Raw genomic sequence first — 15496 nt, 5'->3', positions numbered from 1 at the left:
ATGATGTGCTGCATTTCTTGAGCCCTCATCCTGGTTTTCCAGTGTCCTTTCCGCATGTCACATCTTCTGTCCCTTTGGGGCTGCATTCTGGAAGAGTCTTGTGATTTATCTGCTTAATTCCTGGGGTTTTTCTTTAGCTGCCCTAAAACTTTAACTTGACCTTATCGTAGCCAGCCGTAGTTATCATGTTTTCAAAAGTTCTTTTGTTTTCTTTTCAAATCTGCTAGGTTCTTTTTCTAGCTTCCTATGCCTCTAAGCTCATTTTCCAGTTCTCTCTGTCCCGTTAGTCTGTATTGTAACAATGCTTCCCTGTAGAACTCATGTGAGTGTGAATTAAAAGATGTCACTAAAGTATCTTTTTCCAGAGGAAAGGCCTTTGCTCTGTCAGAAAGTCTCAGGCATAACCAGTCTGAGATCAGGTTCACAGCTGGAGGTTTTGTGGATGACCCCGTGATGCCAGTTCCGGTTGAAAATGCACGCAAGTGTGGCTTGCCATCGTGATGTCTGTCCGAGGTGACCTCCTGCCCGCTCGGCCCCACCCCACACTCCGCAGAGCTCCTGAGAACTCGGTGGCACCGGGCACGATCCCCTTTGATCTCCGTGGTCAGCCTCGGACATGGTGAGCCTGTCTCTACCCCTGAAAGCTGTCCGTCCCGAGCTGGCTGTGGCCTTAGAGCCCAAGCTCCTTGTTCAATTTCAACCGTCTGTTCAATTCAGACCTAGCGAGTCTTAATTCCTGTGAGCATTTCGAAACCTCTACAAATACCGATTGCCACAGTTACCCCCATCTTTCCGTTGCTGCGAGTCGGCGGGGGGGGAGGGGGAGAGCAGTGCAAGTCACCGAGTTGTATGTGTCTGCGTTTCTTGCCGGTCATGCAGACTCGGAGGCAGGCTGGCGTCGCCCAGCAGAGGTCTTTCAGGTCACAGCTCGGACGGAGGCTGGAAGTCCAGGCAGCTCAGAGGACGGTGGTGTGCTGGCAGCAGGAGGAGGAAATCCAAGCGGGAAGCCAGAGCTCAGCTTGGGGCTCAGGCTGGCTCCTGTAGCAGTTTGCCTGCACAAGAGGTCCCGGTCCCAGAAAAGCCACCTTCACCCCTTCTAAAGGCACCGCCTCCGTGGCCAGGGCCCTCCTGCGAGCCTCCGCCACCTCTCAGCACCACCACACTGGAGACTGGCTCCTAGCACAGGAGCCCCTGGGACACACTCAGACAGCGTCCAGGCCACAGTCTGAGGCCACCATGCACCTTGACGTGCTGCACGGCTTCGTTACGAGATGGTGTCTTTCAGCCTGTGATTCGTACGCTCACCTCTTCCAGTGCTGGAAAATAGAGATACAAACAATGAAGGCGTCCAGAGCGGTGGTGAGTACCTATCTGTAATCCCTGCTACAGCAGGAGACCCTGCTCCAAAGCAGCATTAAAGCTTGGGGAGGCGGCCCACACCGGTGACCCCAGCACTGGGGAGGCTGAGGCAGGAGGATCACCATGCATCCAAGCCAACCTGAACTACAGAGTGAGTTCCAAGCCAACCTGAGCTAGAGTGAAACTCTGTCTAAAAAACAAAATTTTAGCACTTGCCTGGCAAGGACAAGGGCCTGAGTTCAATCCTTGGTTCCACAAAAAATAAATAAATAAATAAACAAATTTTTAAAAAATGAAAATTAAATAAGACATTATTAAACAGTCTGGGGATGGACTGAGGAGACAGCTCAATGGTCTAAGTGCCTGCCTGGCAAGCACAAGGATCTGGGTTTGATCCCTGGTACCATATGCCATGCCGGCACCAAACGGCATGGTGGTGCACACCTATAATCCCAGGGCTGGGAAGCTGAGACAGGAGGACCACTGAAGTCCAAGCTGTGCAGTGAAACCTTATACCAAATAAATAAATTGTAAAAAGGCTGGGGACACAGCTCAATGAGAAGGTACCTCTAGGTTCAATCCCCTCCCACTCCAAAAATAAACAAATAAAGGCCCAATGACATATAGCTTTCCCTCCTGCACATAGCTACTCAGCCCGTGCAGTCGGCACTTCCTGTGACCAACGGTGAGCAAGGCTCTCTGCTCTGGCCCTGTCTGCTCAGCGGCTGGCAGCATCTCCTACACTGCGCTGTGTGCTGTGTCCCTTCCACGCGGTTCTTCCTGTCTGTCTGTCTACCAGACACCCCTGCACTGTGGCTGCACCCATTGTTTCTCTCCCGCTGACCTCAGAGGCATCACCCCGAGGCCAAGGGTGTGTCCCACATCACCAGATGCCAGGGTGGGGAAGCAGAAGGTATCAAAATCCCAGTGAAGGGCGAAAGACGTCACCTACACTGCTCATCACAGCCTGAGAACAACCTTCAGCATCAGACTGGCTGGTGGCTGCTGTCAGCAGCCAGCTGTGAGGAGCCTGCCCTCAGTGTGCCCATGCAAGCCTGGGGCCGCCTGTTCCCTAGTGTGTGTGTCCCCTACACCTCCTTTCTGGAAGAGGGGACATTGGTTTCCACACCCTGCCTTCCCAAGCTAGCTCGAGGGTAACATTCCATAGGTTACTTACATGGAAAGATGTTCCCCCTCACGTTACCAGCTGGCCGTCATATTCTGCTTCGGCTGTCCTAACAGCTGGGCATGGTGGCACACACCTGTAATCCCAGCACTGGAGAGGCTGAGTTGGGAGGATCTCCACACGTGCAGGGCCAGCCTGGACTACATAGTGAGATTCCACCTCAATAAAACAAAACAAAACCCAGGTGTACGTTTCTCCCTCATAGTTTAGTTTGCACTTCCTGAGGAATATGGTGAAGAGGCACGTGTACCTTGTAAACTGTCTTTTTGTGTGTAACAGGGTCTCTCTCTATATATTTCAGTCTGGCTTTGAATTGACTGTATAGCCCAGGCTGACCTCGAATTCGCAACAATCCTCCTGCCTCATACGCACATGCTACCAGGCCTGGTCAAATGAAGCATCTAACCAATGAATATCTCCCTTCATCTGAGCATGCCAGATAAATATTCTCCTGTCCCTTTGTAAGCTATCTGTGGGCCTCATTCACTGTTTCTTCCTAATTCACTAACATTTAACACACGGGGTCCTACGCTGTCACAAGGCACAGTGGTAGAGCAGACAGACAGGAAGAACCCCATGGAAGGGACACAGCACACAGCACTTGGGTGATGACAGCATCCCTAGGGCATTCCCAGCACTACCTGAGGCAAAGCCACCAGTGAAGCGGTGCAGTGGGGGTGAGCCTACTTGGAAATCAGATGACAGGACCATCCTGTGTGCTTGTACAATCCTGGTTCTCCACTCAGGTTTCCTACCAGTAGCAAGAGCAGCAGGCCAGGCCAGGCGCTGGTGGAAGACAGACTCCATCTCTCCTTTGCCTCACTGATGGCATCACCCAGCATGCCCAAGAACAGCAGAAAGTGGCAAGCTCTGAGCCTACAGGTAGGTTTCAGAGCCAGCGGTCACTGCGGCTCACACTGGCCCCTCTAGGGGGCTTATGGCCAGAGCCTACAGCTGCACAATGGGAGTGCAGTTCTTCCCAAGAGCCAGAGTGCCCTGCCACGAGGACTTTACCACTAGGAAGCTGCTGTGTAAAGATGGCTCACCAAAAAAAAAGAAAAAAGGTGACTCAGGCCCCATATGCACTTTAGGCTGTGGACCCTTGGGCTGAAAGCTGCCTGACTCCTGAGCTAGCAGACACAGCCCAAGGGGCTTCAGGCAGCACTGTGCGCGGGACCTTCAAGCCACCTGTCAGAGCCCGCACTCTCTATTATCTCCTCAAAGCATGGGGTCTATTTTGTGGTTTTGTTTTGAGACATGGTTTTGCTATGTATTCCAGGCTTGCCTTGAACTTTCAGAAATCCTCCTGCTTCAGCCTTCCTTCATCTAGGATTACAGATGTGCACAACCACACCAGACAGCTTTTGGCCTTATTAAAAACGAGGGGCCAGGAGATGGCTCAGCAGAATAAGCGCTTCCCTGGCAAGCATAAGGGCCTGAGTTCAATCCCCGGTTTCACCAAAAATAAATAAATAATAAATAAATAAAACAAATGTATCGTTAGTGGCAGCTTAGGGCTGTCAGGTATACTGCATCCTCGCCAGGGGTATCATTTGCACGAGGGTGCACTCTGGGGGAAGTGGGCACATGGCCTGTGGGCTCAGGCGGGGAGACTCCAGAGGCTCAGTCTCTTCCAGCCTGTGCTAACTGCTGTCTGCGTAACAAATTTCCTGGATCTCTCTCCATGCTGGGCAGAGTTGGCGCCTAGGGACAGTTGAGCTGCAGTGCCAGAGTTGGCCAGCAGAGGGCGAAAGCCACACCATGCAGAAAACAATCTGCTCTGGGAAGTTTTCCCTTTATTGGGAAGAATTTTCCCTTTAATGTTGAACAATAAAAGAACGAGAGACCATCCCAGCACCCTGAGAGGCTGAGGCAGTAGGGGTACTCTAGTGTGAGCCCACGCAAGTTAACAAAGAAGATCCTGCGGTGGGCGCGGGACTGCGCACGCTCGGCAGCGGCCGCGCAGCGTCTGGTCACAAGCAGGGGAAGCCAGAGCGCGACACGGCGCGGAGCAGCGGGCGAGGCGAACCCCGACCCGCGCCTGCGCTCCGGCCACGGGGCCACCGGGCTGCTGGCCCAGGCTCGCCGCGGAGCTGGGAGGAGACGCGGCGCCGCGCCGGCCACGTGCGGCGCGCGGCATCCTGCAGTTCCTGCACACCTACCACGCCGCGAAGGACCGGCAGAAGGACGTGCCCAAGTGGGGCGACGAGGGGACCGGCGGGCCGGAGCTCCCCGAGCCGCGCCACCTTCCTCTCGAGTCCCCTTCCTTAAACTTTGTGGAATGCGTGTTGGTCTCCTTTGATCATGAAAACAGGAAGGTCCAGTTGGTCCTGAATGGAGAAGACGTTCTTGAAACTCTACAAGAGAGAGGACAAATCCAAACCACCCTACCCTTTGGAGACCAGAGTATGGCAGTACATGATTGAAGGGACGCCGGACAGCCCTACGGAGGGACCACGTCCGAGTTCAGCACCGTGGAGGACAACGTGAGGAAGCGCCGCGAGGGGGCCATGTCAGCGTTGGAGGAAAACCAGGCTCTCTGCACCATAACGTCGTTCCCCAGATTAGGCTGTCCTGGCTTCACACTGCCTGTGTATAAACCCAATCCAGTCGAAGGAGGAGCCTCAAAGTCCCAGATGAAGCCATCAACAAGCACCCCCGCTTCAGTACTCTAACCGGAAACATCCGGCACAGGAGAGGTGAGAAGGTTGCCATCAACGTACCCATATTTAGGGACAAGAACACGCCGGCTCCCTTCGTGGAGGCATTTCCCGGGGACGCAGAGGCAGCGCGGGCTGCCAAGCCGGACCACGTTTACATGGACGCCATGGGATTCGGGATGGGCAGTTGCTGCCTTCAGGTCACGTTCCAAGCCTGCAGCATATCTGAGGCCAGTTACCTTTACGATCAGCTGGCCACTATCTGTCCAATCGTCATGGCGTTGAGAGCCGCATCCCCTTTCTACCAAGGCTACGTGTCCGACATCGATTGTGGCTGGGGCGTGATCTCAGCGTCTGCAGACAACAGGACTCGGGAGGAGAGAGGACTAGAGCCACTGAACAATAATAAGTATCGGATCAGTAAGTCCCGATGCAACTCAATAGACAGCTACTTATCTAAGTGTGGTGAGAAATACAACGACATCGACCTGACCATAGACAAAGGAGTCTATGAGCAGCTGGTGCAGAACGGCGGCATCACCTTCTGGCCCAGCACGTGGCCCACCTCTTTATCAGAGACCCACTGATGCTGTTCAAGGAGAAGATCAACCTGGACGACGCCAACGAGTCCAACCACTTCGAAAATATTCAGTCCACAAATTGGCAGACCATGAGGTTTAAGCCCCCACCCCCAAACTTCGACATTGGCTGGAGAGTGGAATTCCAGCCCATGGAGGTGCAGCTGACAGACTTCGAGAACTCCGCCCATGTGGTGTTCGTGGTGCTGCTCACCAGGATGACCCTCTTGTACAAGCTGGATTTCCTCATTCCGCTCTCCAAGGTTGATGAAAACATGAAAGTAGCGCAGAAGCGAGACACTGTCCTACAGGGAATGTTTTATTTCAGGAAAGATATTTCCAAAGGTGGGAACACAGTGGTGGACAGCTGTGGCAAGGTGTCCGGTGGTGGCTGTGGTGGCGGTGGAGGCTCAGAGCTGGCCACGGAGGAATACACGCTCATGAGCATAGACACCATCATCAACGGGAAGGTACGCCTGCCCCGCTCTGCCCCAGCGCCACCCGCAGCCTCACCACCTGTCCACTCGCCTCTTGCAGGAGGGGGTTTTTCCTGGACTCATCCCCATCCTGAATTCTTACCTGGAAAACACGGAGGTGGACGTGGACACCAGATGCAGTATTATGAACTACCTGAAGCTAATTAAGAAGAGAGCATCCGGAGAACTAATGACAGTCGCCAAGTGGATGAGGGAGTTCATTGCAAACCATCCTGACTACAAGCAAGACAGCGTAATAACAGATGAAATGAACTACAGCCTTATTCTGAAGTGTAACCAAATTGCAAATGAATTATGTGAATGCCCAGAGTTACTGGGATCAGGATCAGCATTTAGGAGAGTGAGGTACAGTGGGAGTAAGACTGACTCAGCCAGCTAGACGGCCGCAGAGGCGCCTGCTGGTCGTGAGAGCGGCTGCGGGCCCGGGGCCCGGGCAGCGAGGCCGAGAGCCCGAGACCAGCACTCCCTGGTGCTGCCGGGCAGGGGGGAGCACAGCCAGGCCTCCTCAGCAGGCGACCTCGGGTTTATACAGTGTACATGTACATAGAAAGTATTTTTATGATTAACAATGTATTTTAATATAATATCTAAGTCATCGTGAGCTGGCTTACACATTTTTTAATTCTCACTCTGGAGCAGCTACTGTCCCAGCAGTTCTAGAAACAAATGTGCTAGTGATTGTACAACACTGCATTCCGGAGTGTAAAATTTTACTGTCAGTATCTGTTCCTTGAAAGACTACCTGGGACCTGATTCACTGGAGTTTATCACTTTGCTTTAAAAATGTGTCTTGTTAGCTTCCTTTGTGTCTCCTCCGGGCTCCTCGCAGCTGCTCCAGGGCAGGCTCAGGTCCCTGGCACCTCCTGCACGACAGCGCCCCCTCTGCAGTGAGAGGAGCTGGCCGCCTGGTCACCTCGCCCCCGCTTTCATCGCTAACTGAAACCCCCGCGAATAGCCCTGACTCTGTGCAGATTGCTGATTCGGTCATCGCACTTAAGGCCAGCTCTGAAGGAGGACAGGAAGCTGCTGCCAGAGTTCCTGTGTGAGTGCTGCTGGGAATCCCGCGTCCTCCTCTCGCCCGCCCTCCCTTCCTCCTGCTCCAAAGAAAGGAGGAGTCCAAGTTTTGTCCCATACACGCCGCCCAGTGCTGTCAGAATGCCGCCGCCCTCTGGCTTGTCCTTCTGGTTGCTACTGTGTATTAAAATTTTGAATCAGATGCAAAAAAAAAAACAAAGAAGATCCTGTCTCAAAATAATCAAAGAAGGGCTGGGGATGGAGTTCAATGCGTGACCTAGATTTAATCTAGACTACAAAAACATGAGACAGAGAGAGAGAGAGAGAGAGAGAGAGAGAGAGAGAGAGAGAGAGAGAGAGCTAGACACCAAAAATCTGGCACTAGATCATGTGCTGTATACTCTGTACTGAACATCCTCACCCTGCCTTGCTGATCTGCGGGCTCCTCGGGGTGAAACCCTAGCGATCTACCATGCATGTTCTGTGGTAATGATGTTTGTCATGGAGAGGGGCTCTGTTTTCCCCAGGTCATACACTTGGGCCGAGGTCCAGGGACTGGAGCAGGCTGGCTGGGCCCTCTAGGCTACACTGCATGTGCCAGAGGACAAACGCAGCATCCAGGCCAGCAGGGCAGTGACAGCTATAGAGTCTCCCAGCCTGTGGGACCTGTTCCCCATCGCAGGAGATGCTGGCCCGGCAGAAGGGAGCTCCCTGAGCTTGTGTCATACAAAACTTCTCCCACCACTCCAACCCACTCCTGTGGCCTGTGGGGTACAGAGGCAGGCAGGACTCAGTTTCCCTGGAAATTAGTTGGAAGGACTGAGCTGGGTACTGTCTGCATTGACCACTAGAGGTCAGTGGTGATCAAAGCAGGCCAGGGACTGACTGCACTGGGTAGCCAATTGCATCATCCCCATGAGGCAGAGGTGGAAGATGGGAGCAACCCTTACTCCAGGCCTGAGACCCAGAGAGGCTCTTTGTCAGAACCCACAGAGCTGCTGGCATCAGAGATGCCCCAGGCTGCAGCCACCACAGCCAGGCCAGTCGTGTCTCACCTGCAGACTTGGCAATGTGCTTAACCAGCACTAACTTTGAATAATGTTGCAAACTAAAACTGAAGCACAGATCCACAAGAAAAGATAAACTGTAATTGGAAGGTGAGATAGGAGGCAGGAAGGACTGCAGCAGGGAGAAGGCCTGCTCTGCCAAAGGAGAGCTGGGTAGAGGTCTGGAAGACCATGGTCTCAGGCCTGATGTAACAGTTTGGGCATTGTCCTGGCTGAGGGGTGTCCCACCTCCAGGAAGGGGTTATCTGCATCTGATATCTCCAGGTGTGATAGCTCAGACTGGCTCAGACTGGGGTGAGGCTCCCCCTCTCCTGGGATCTAGGTGTCAAGGTCAGGATGACTGGAGGGCAGCTGAATGGGTAACCCTGACAACCTCCTCCCCATGTCCTCTATTTTGGATTGGGAAGAGAATCCAGTAAACTCAGAACTGAGCAACCCAGTCTGCCAGCTCCTAAACAGACGACCTCCTCCATGGTCAGCACACCCTCCACAGAGCTGAGGAGATGTGACCCAAGATGTCAGTGACAGAGGGTACAAAATGAAAGTCAAGCACAAATCCTGCTTTCAGTGAGCAGCTGGTCAGGGCCCAGGGCTCTGCCTGCTCCCCAGCCATGTGGTGTGCCCAACCATATCACAACTGCATAAGCTGCAGCTGTGAACTCCCACGCTTGCCTTGCAATCCAACAATGGGATGAGGCTGCACAGATTTTGAGGGTTTTGGAGCCACTTAATAAGAGTTTAAAGATGAACTGAAGGGGAATAATGCCTCCACCAGCTGCCTCACACCACACACATACACACACGCACACACACACACGTGCGCGCGCGCACACACACACACACACACACTCACACCATGCAGGGTACCCAGAGTTTCCACCTGTGAACCCAGCCTGAACAGGACATGGCCAGAGCGATGCACCCCAGTGTTCCCCAGGTCTCTCCCTTCCTGAAGAGAACAGAGCAGCCCGGGAGGAAGACAGTAATCCAAGACCAGGTACAACTGCCATCCACAGAGTCCCGGGTATCCGTCAGGTGTCTCTGGGAACAGTGAATTACAGCATGCTCATCAGTCCTGAAGACAAATAAGCACAGAAAATAGGAGCAAAGCAGCAGCCCAGAGCTCAGCAGAGCTGGCGGTTGTCTATTATTCCAGCTTCCCTCTTTGTCCCAGAAGCAGACGAAAGAGCAGGAACTGGGACCTATGCTCTTCCTGCACACCCATGTGTCCTCCATGGAGCTCCTGACCAGGCTTGCTGGCCCCAGCCTGGCCACACTGCCTACCCTCACCTGAGCAGCCTACCCCAGCATCTGCCAGGCTACTTTTCCTTCCTCAGGCTGTTCTAGTCAGGAGAGATTGGTGCAGACAGGTAACAAGCTCCTGCCAGTGTTTAACAAGGATGGTGGATTATTTATTTGATTCCTTGTTCAAAAAAAAATTTCATAAAAACACTTCTCTAGAATGTGCAAGGCCCCATTCCACCTCCAACAGAAGAAAACAAGTTGTTGTTTACAAAAGAAGCAAACATTCAAGTACCTAAAATGAGTGGAACTAAAGATGTGCCAGACTTCTGCGCTGAAAACTACCAAGTATTGCTGAGAGAAACTGAAGGTGATCTAAGTGAAAGGAGGGGTAGATCTTAGTAAGTGACCAAATGTTCCACATTACATGGTATCAGTTGTACCCCAAATTATTTATTTGAGGGCATTTTCAACAAAATCAAAGCATATTTCCTGTGTGTGTGCAGAGTGTGTGCACACACCAGCCCTAGAGAGCTGATGATAAAATTTCAATGAAAGTGCAAACAGTGGAGAATGCTGAGTGAGCTGGAGCAGAGGCAGCATGTACAGGCAGTGGAAGGCACACATAGGGGGCTGTGTGGGGAGGAAAGGGGCTGAGTAATCACAGGGAAACAGAGAAGTGGTTTTGCGGTACATTAGCACATCACAGTCAGTGGCGGACCACCTGGGCGACTCTCCTTGAAAGAAGAGCAGTTGTCTCCATTTTGGCTGAACCTGGTCCTAGTCCATGCACAAATGTGTGCAGCGCTGGCTAGGATATTTCCTCACGCTCTTCCGTTGGCTCTGAGCAATGCGTATGAGGTGCTGGTGTCATGTCAGCAGGCACGTGTCCCCATATCTGTGGTTTCCTTGTGTGAGCTGATACAAGAACATGAAGAGCCAATGCTCCATACTCTAGGCTGGGATTTAGCCTTGAGATAGAGGCTATGAATTCTTAGGGTTTGAAAGATTACACATCAGGGCTAAAGCATGGACCCCAAAATATTAGCTACTACCTCGGCTGTGTTATGCAGAGGTGATTTCAGATCGCCTACCTAGCCCAGATCATAGCACTCACCTACTTCCCGCCATTCCCGTAGCTACTCATCCTCAAGCCCCTCCCTTCTTCACAAATCAGTAAAACCCAAGTTTGGGCCTGGGTCGAGGCCTTTGTTCCAGACAGCCACCATCATGGCTGGATTGGAACCTGTGGTAGGTTGCCGACTAGTGGGCAACTCTGTTATACCCAGCTGAACTGAACCAGAGTGGTGCTGGGTGTGGGAGGCCCACCTGAGGACTGCTGCTAGGGAATCTGTTGGAAGGCGCTGGCTCTCTTGGGCTGTTCTGCTGGGAGACCTTGTCATGCTGGCTTTCCTGGTGAACTTGGCTGTTCTTGTCAGAGGAGGAGCTTGGATCACTGAGAATGACTATGGTGCCCTTTGGGGGAGCTCTGGTTCTCACCAGGAAGTATCACTTCCTGGCTCTGGAGGGGAAGATGGTGCACAGCTCAGTCTCCTGGAGAAGCTTGCTGCATTGGCTTTCCTGATGGGAACTCAGCTTTCCTCCTCATCAGAAGAGCTCAGGACTTCACTGTTGCTGAAGATGGCTGTGGTACTTTTGGGGAGCTCTGGTTCTTACCTTGAGCATTGCTTCTTGGCTGCAGTTCAGATTCCTGCTAGTGCGATCCTTTGTTCTGTTGGCATAAACTTTTTAGCTTCCATCACTGATCTTTGGGCCTTCCAAGCTCAGATCTGTGAAAGAGGCCTGCAAGAGACATTGTCGTGGTCTCTAGGCCTCCAGTTGGACTTGTGGGAGGCATTGTTATGAGTTTAGGTCTTCAGCTGGACTCATGCAGGGAATTACCATGGAATCTAGGCCCTCAGCTGGATTTTTTTTTTTTTTTTTGTCTTTAGGATGTGGACAGATTTCCTGCACTGTTTTTGTACATGATTATTTGGGTATTATAAATAATTTTAGAAAATATGTGTCCTGTATTGTATTGTTCCCTTTGCAAAACCCCAAACTATGACAGAACCCCTTGATTCCCCATAACTACAAATATGCCTTAATGTCTTTATTCTCACCATGGATCACCCTGGAAGTGATAGATTGGAACTGGCTCACTAGAATTCCAGTAACTTTTCCATGACATTACAAATACAAATTTCTGGGCCATGAGGAGGACCAGGAAGGGCTCTCTATAGCAGTCCACACCAAAATCCAGAAGGAATGCGGGATGCAGCCCAGGAAGCTTGGTTACTGGCCTCGGGCATCGCTGCCATTGTCTCTGAAGAGCATGCCTTCCTGGGCCCTGGCACTGCCTCCTCCATGTCTTCCTTCCAAGCCCAAGGTCAGTTATCCAGCTTGGTTGCGAAACTCAGTCAAGTACAGACCTGGGCCAATGAATGCTGCTGTCTGCCAGTGAGTGGGGGCCGAGGTCAACCTGGGGTTTGGTAGACCTAGTTTAGAGGACTCCATCTCCAGGCCCACAGAGCTGCAGAGGCCTGGCTTCCTCCTGCAGACACCCACAAAACCATCGGAGTTGACCAGGGGCACAGTATGGGACAGTGAGGTCCCAGGCATCCAAAGTGTGGGTCCTTGCTTTAGAAGAAATGGAAAGTAAAACAAGCACCAATTTACAGAAAAGGTTTTACTTGGGAAGTGGGGGGAAGACAGGAAAGAGCTGTAGTTTAGGTAGCCAGAAGGGGCCCACACTGATAGATGGATTCTGATTGGTCCATCTGCCAAGGTGTGGTCTGGTGCCTGAGGTTCAGTTTGTTCAGACCTCAGTCCTGGTGTCACAGCTCTGGAATTCTCAGAGGGATGGCTCTGGCCTCGGGGAGGGTCTCCCTGCCAGTGAGGTCTCAGATTCGTGGGCTCCACCCTTTCTGGAATCCAGATGCTCTGGGTTCAGGGCATGGCTAGAGGCTTCCCAGAACACTTGGCTGTATGTGGAAATCCCCATCCTAGTGGCCCCGGTGGCCAAGGAAGTGAGCTTACACACTTCAAGGTTCTTCAACCAAGTTTTGTTCACTTTTAGAACCTCTCTGAATGATTAAGTACTCCTGCATGGCAGAGAAAGGTTCTGCTCAAAGTTTTAAATAACAAAAGATGCAAGGTTAAAGTCGTTTGTTCTGCTTCTGATCACCTACCCAGCATCTGTAGGCCCAGGTGAAGACACGGTTCATAGCAAAAATAGCTTTTACATCCCTGCTGCCCTAGAAGAAAACACACAAATCCTGCTTTTCATGAGCAGCAGGTCAGGGGCCAGGGTTCTGCCTGTCCCCAGCCCTGTGGTGTCCCCATTTGAGGTACAACTGTGTCCTGCGAGAGACTGCCATGAAGGAGGCTCTGCTGGCCCAGCCAGGAGGTAGTACAGCAGAAAGGGCTGGCAGAGACTGCACCTGAACCAGCGTGGGCTGCTTCTCCACATGCACCCCCCACTCCTCCAGCCTTGGCCCACTGACTGCACCTCCCAGGGTGTCCAGGGAACCCCAGGGATGTCCCCAGCGGTCTGAGTTGTTCTTGGAAACTCACACCTCCCTTGGTAGAGGTAGAGCTCAGCCAGGCTCCTGCAGAACACTTTCAGGAAACAGTGTGGTAGTGCACGCCTGTAATCCTAGCACTGAGGAAGCTGAGTCAGGTCAGCCTGGGCTACATAAGTGAGTTGAAGGCCAGCCTGCACCACCGAATGAGATCCTGTCTCAAACAACAAAACATACCCAGGAGCCTACCCCAACCCCGAGGGCAAGGTGGGGGGGGGCACCCCACTGTACCTACAAGCACAGATGACTACCCCCAGAGGTCAGGAATCAGATGCACAGGAGCCCTTTAGCCCTGCCCAGGAGAGTCTTGACCTTCCTATGTCATCCTGGGTGGAAGAGCAGCCCCCACAGACAAGTTACCCCAACCCCAGGATGTGGCTTTACTTAGAAACATGGTCTTTGCAGATACAATAAAGTCATCCTGGAATATTTCAGGCCCTAAATCCTATGACTGGTGTTGTTAGAAGGTCACAACCTGGGTGTGATGATGCACATTTGTAATCCCAGAACTGTGGGCAGTTCAGATAGGAGGATCTCAAATTCTGCACAATTCAGAACCTGTCTCAAAAAATTAGCATTTGGGAGAATAAGGCAGGAGGATTGCTGCAAGTTTGAGGCCAGCCTGGGCTACAAAGTGAGCTCAAGGCCAGCTTGAACTACACAGTGAGACCCTGTCTCAAAAAAAAAATCAATAAGTTAATTTACTAATGGAGGGCCAGCAAGATAGCTCAGCAGATTAAGCACCTGCTTAGGCAAGTGCAGGTACTAGGGTTCAATCCCTGGTACCACATGCCATGCCAGCCCCACCCTGGGCTGTGCTGAGCAGTCCAAGCTGCATAGTGAGATCCTGTACCAAATACATAAAAAAATAAAAAATAAAAAATTAATTAATGGGAAGCTGTGGATGTAGCTCAGTGTGAAGACTCTAGGGTCAATCCCAGTACTGTAAACAAATAAAGAGAAGTTCAAGGGACACCAAGCTCTGCAGGAATGTGGTCCTGGGACACCTTGACTTTGGACTTCCAGCTTCCAGGATGGAGGGATGATATCTTTCTCTTGAACCCTAGGAGATGCAGGCAAAGAATGCCTACCCCACTCAGTAACTTGGCCACTCTGCTGGGGACACCCTATGCTGTCCCCCGCCTCCACAACTCACAGATTATTCTCTCCATGCTGAGATCAGGCAGGTCCTCACATATGATCCACCTTCTTGGAGACACAATGTCCTTGCAAAGGCTGGATCCTCCCGCTTGCCCACCCCAGTAGGGCTTGAGGTCAGCAGCTCTGGGGACTCCAGAAGTCCAGGTTCATGTTCACAGGAGCCTAAAGCAGTTAGCACCCTTGGAAAAAAGAGGCCAAGAGAACAGGAAGTGGATGATAGGGACCCCAGGGGGAATAATTCAAGTAGCATTTGGCAACCTTCAGCGTTGTGAAGAATGTGTACACCTGGACTGAGCTAGTCCAGATTGCTGGCATCAAATGGTTCAGCTCCTCTCAGAGGATTAAGAGCCCCACTCCACCCTGGCCTTGCCCTCAGGCTCTGAGAATGAATTTATTGGCAAGGGTGGGTCTGATGGTACCTCTAAGCCCATTTATCACACTGAACGAGACCCAGATTTTCCTCAGGAAAATTCGGAAGGAAGGTGATGGGAACTGACAAGTGGCAACAAGTCCAGGAGGGCAATGCCAGAGGCACAGGCCAAGGACGCTGGCGGGATGGGCCCCTGGTGCCCCGTCGCACTCACTCTGAGTCCCTCATTTACTCCAGCTTTCAACATGTGCCTCGGAAAGGGGCAATCTAGCAAAGCGAGAAGGGACACGGAGAGAGGAGACAGGGACACAAGTGAGGGACCAGAGGGCCTTCTCCAGGGGTAGGGTATGATCTTCCCAGAGAACAGAAGAGTCATTGAGGTTTAGGGGACCCCACCACCACCACTAGGGAAGCAGCTTCAGCCCTGTGCTCCCTAAAAAGGCCTCTGAGACTAGGACACCCAACATGCTTCCAATCTGAGGCCTCAGTTACCCAGCCACATGTCCACCTGTCATTAGATACCTGTCACCACAGAGGGGCAGAGATGGCCACAGCAGGGCAGAGCCACTCAGCCTGGCCAGGCTCAGCAGCCCAGAAAGCAGTGCCTGGGCTGCACCCTGCTAGGTCAATGCCATCCCCAGACTAAGTGGAAGCTACCAACCATCACCCTAAGGAGCTCTGGAGGGGATGGGAGCACTAACAGCCCCAGCAGATCATGTAGCTCAGTAATACCAGTGGGTGCCCTAGGGACAGACATTTTATTTTATTTTATTTTTTT

At 52.2% G+C, this 15496-nt stretch overlaps 1 pseudogene; it reads left to right on the top strand.

Annotated features, from left to right (window-relative positions):
• Positions 1-500: 500 nt before the first annotated feature.
• On the top strand, positions 501-7417 carry LOC101587279 (annotated as a pseudogene).
• The last annotated feature ends 8079 nt before the right edge of the window (positions 7418-15496 follow it).

This window comes from Octodon degus, unplaced genomic scaffold (assembly GCF_000260255.1).
Source record: "Octodon degus isolate 3935 unplaced genomic scaffold, OctDeg1.0 scaffold00215, whole genome shotgun sequence".
NCBI classification, from domain to species: domain Eukaryota; kingdom Metazoa; phylum Chordata; class Mammalia; order Rodentia; family Octodontidae; genus Octodon; species Octodon degus.
This window is presented reverse-complemented; position numbering and strand designations above follow the sequence as displayed.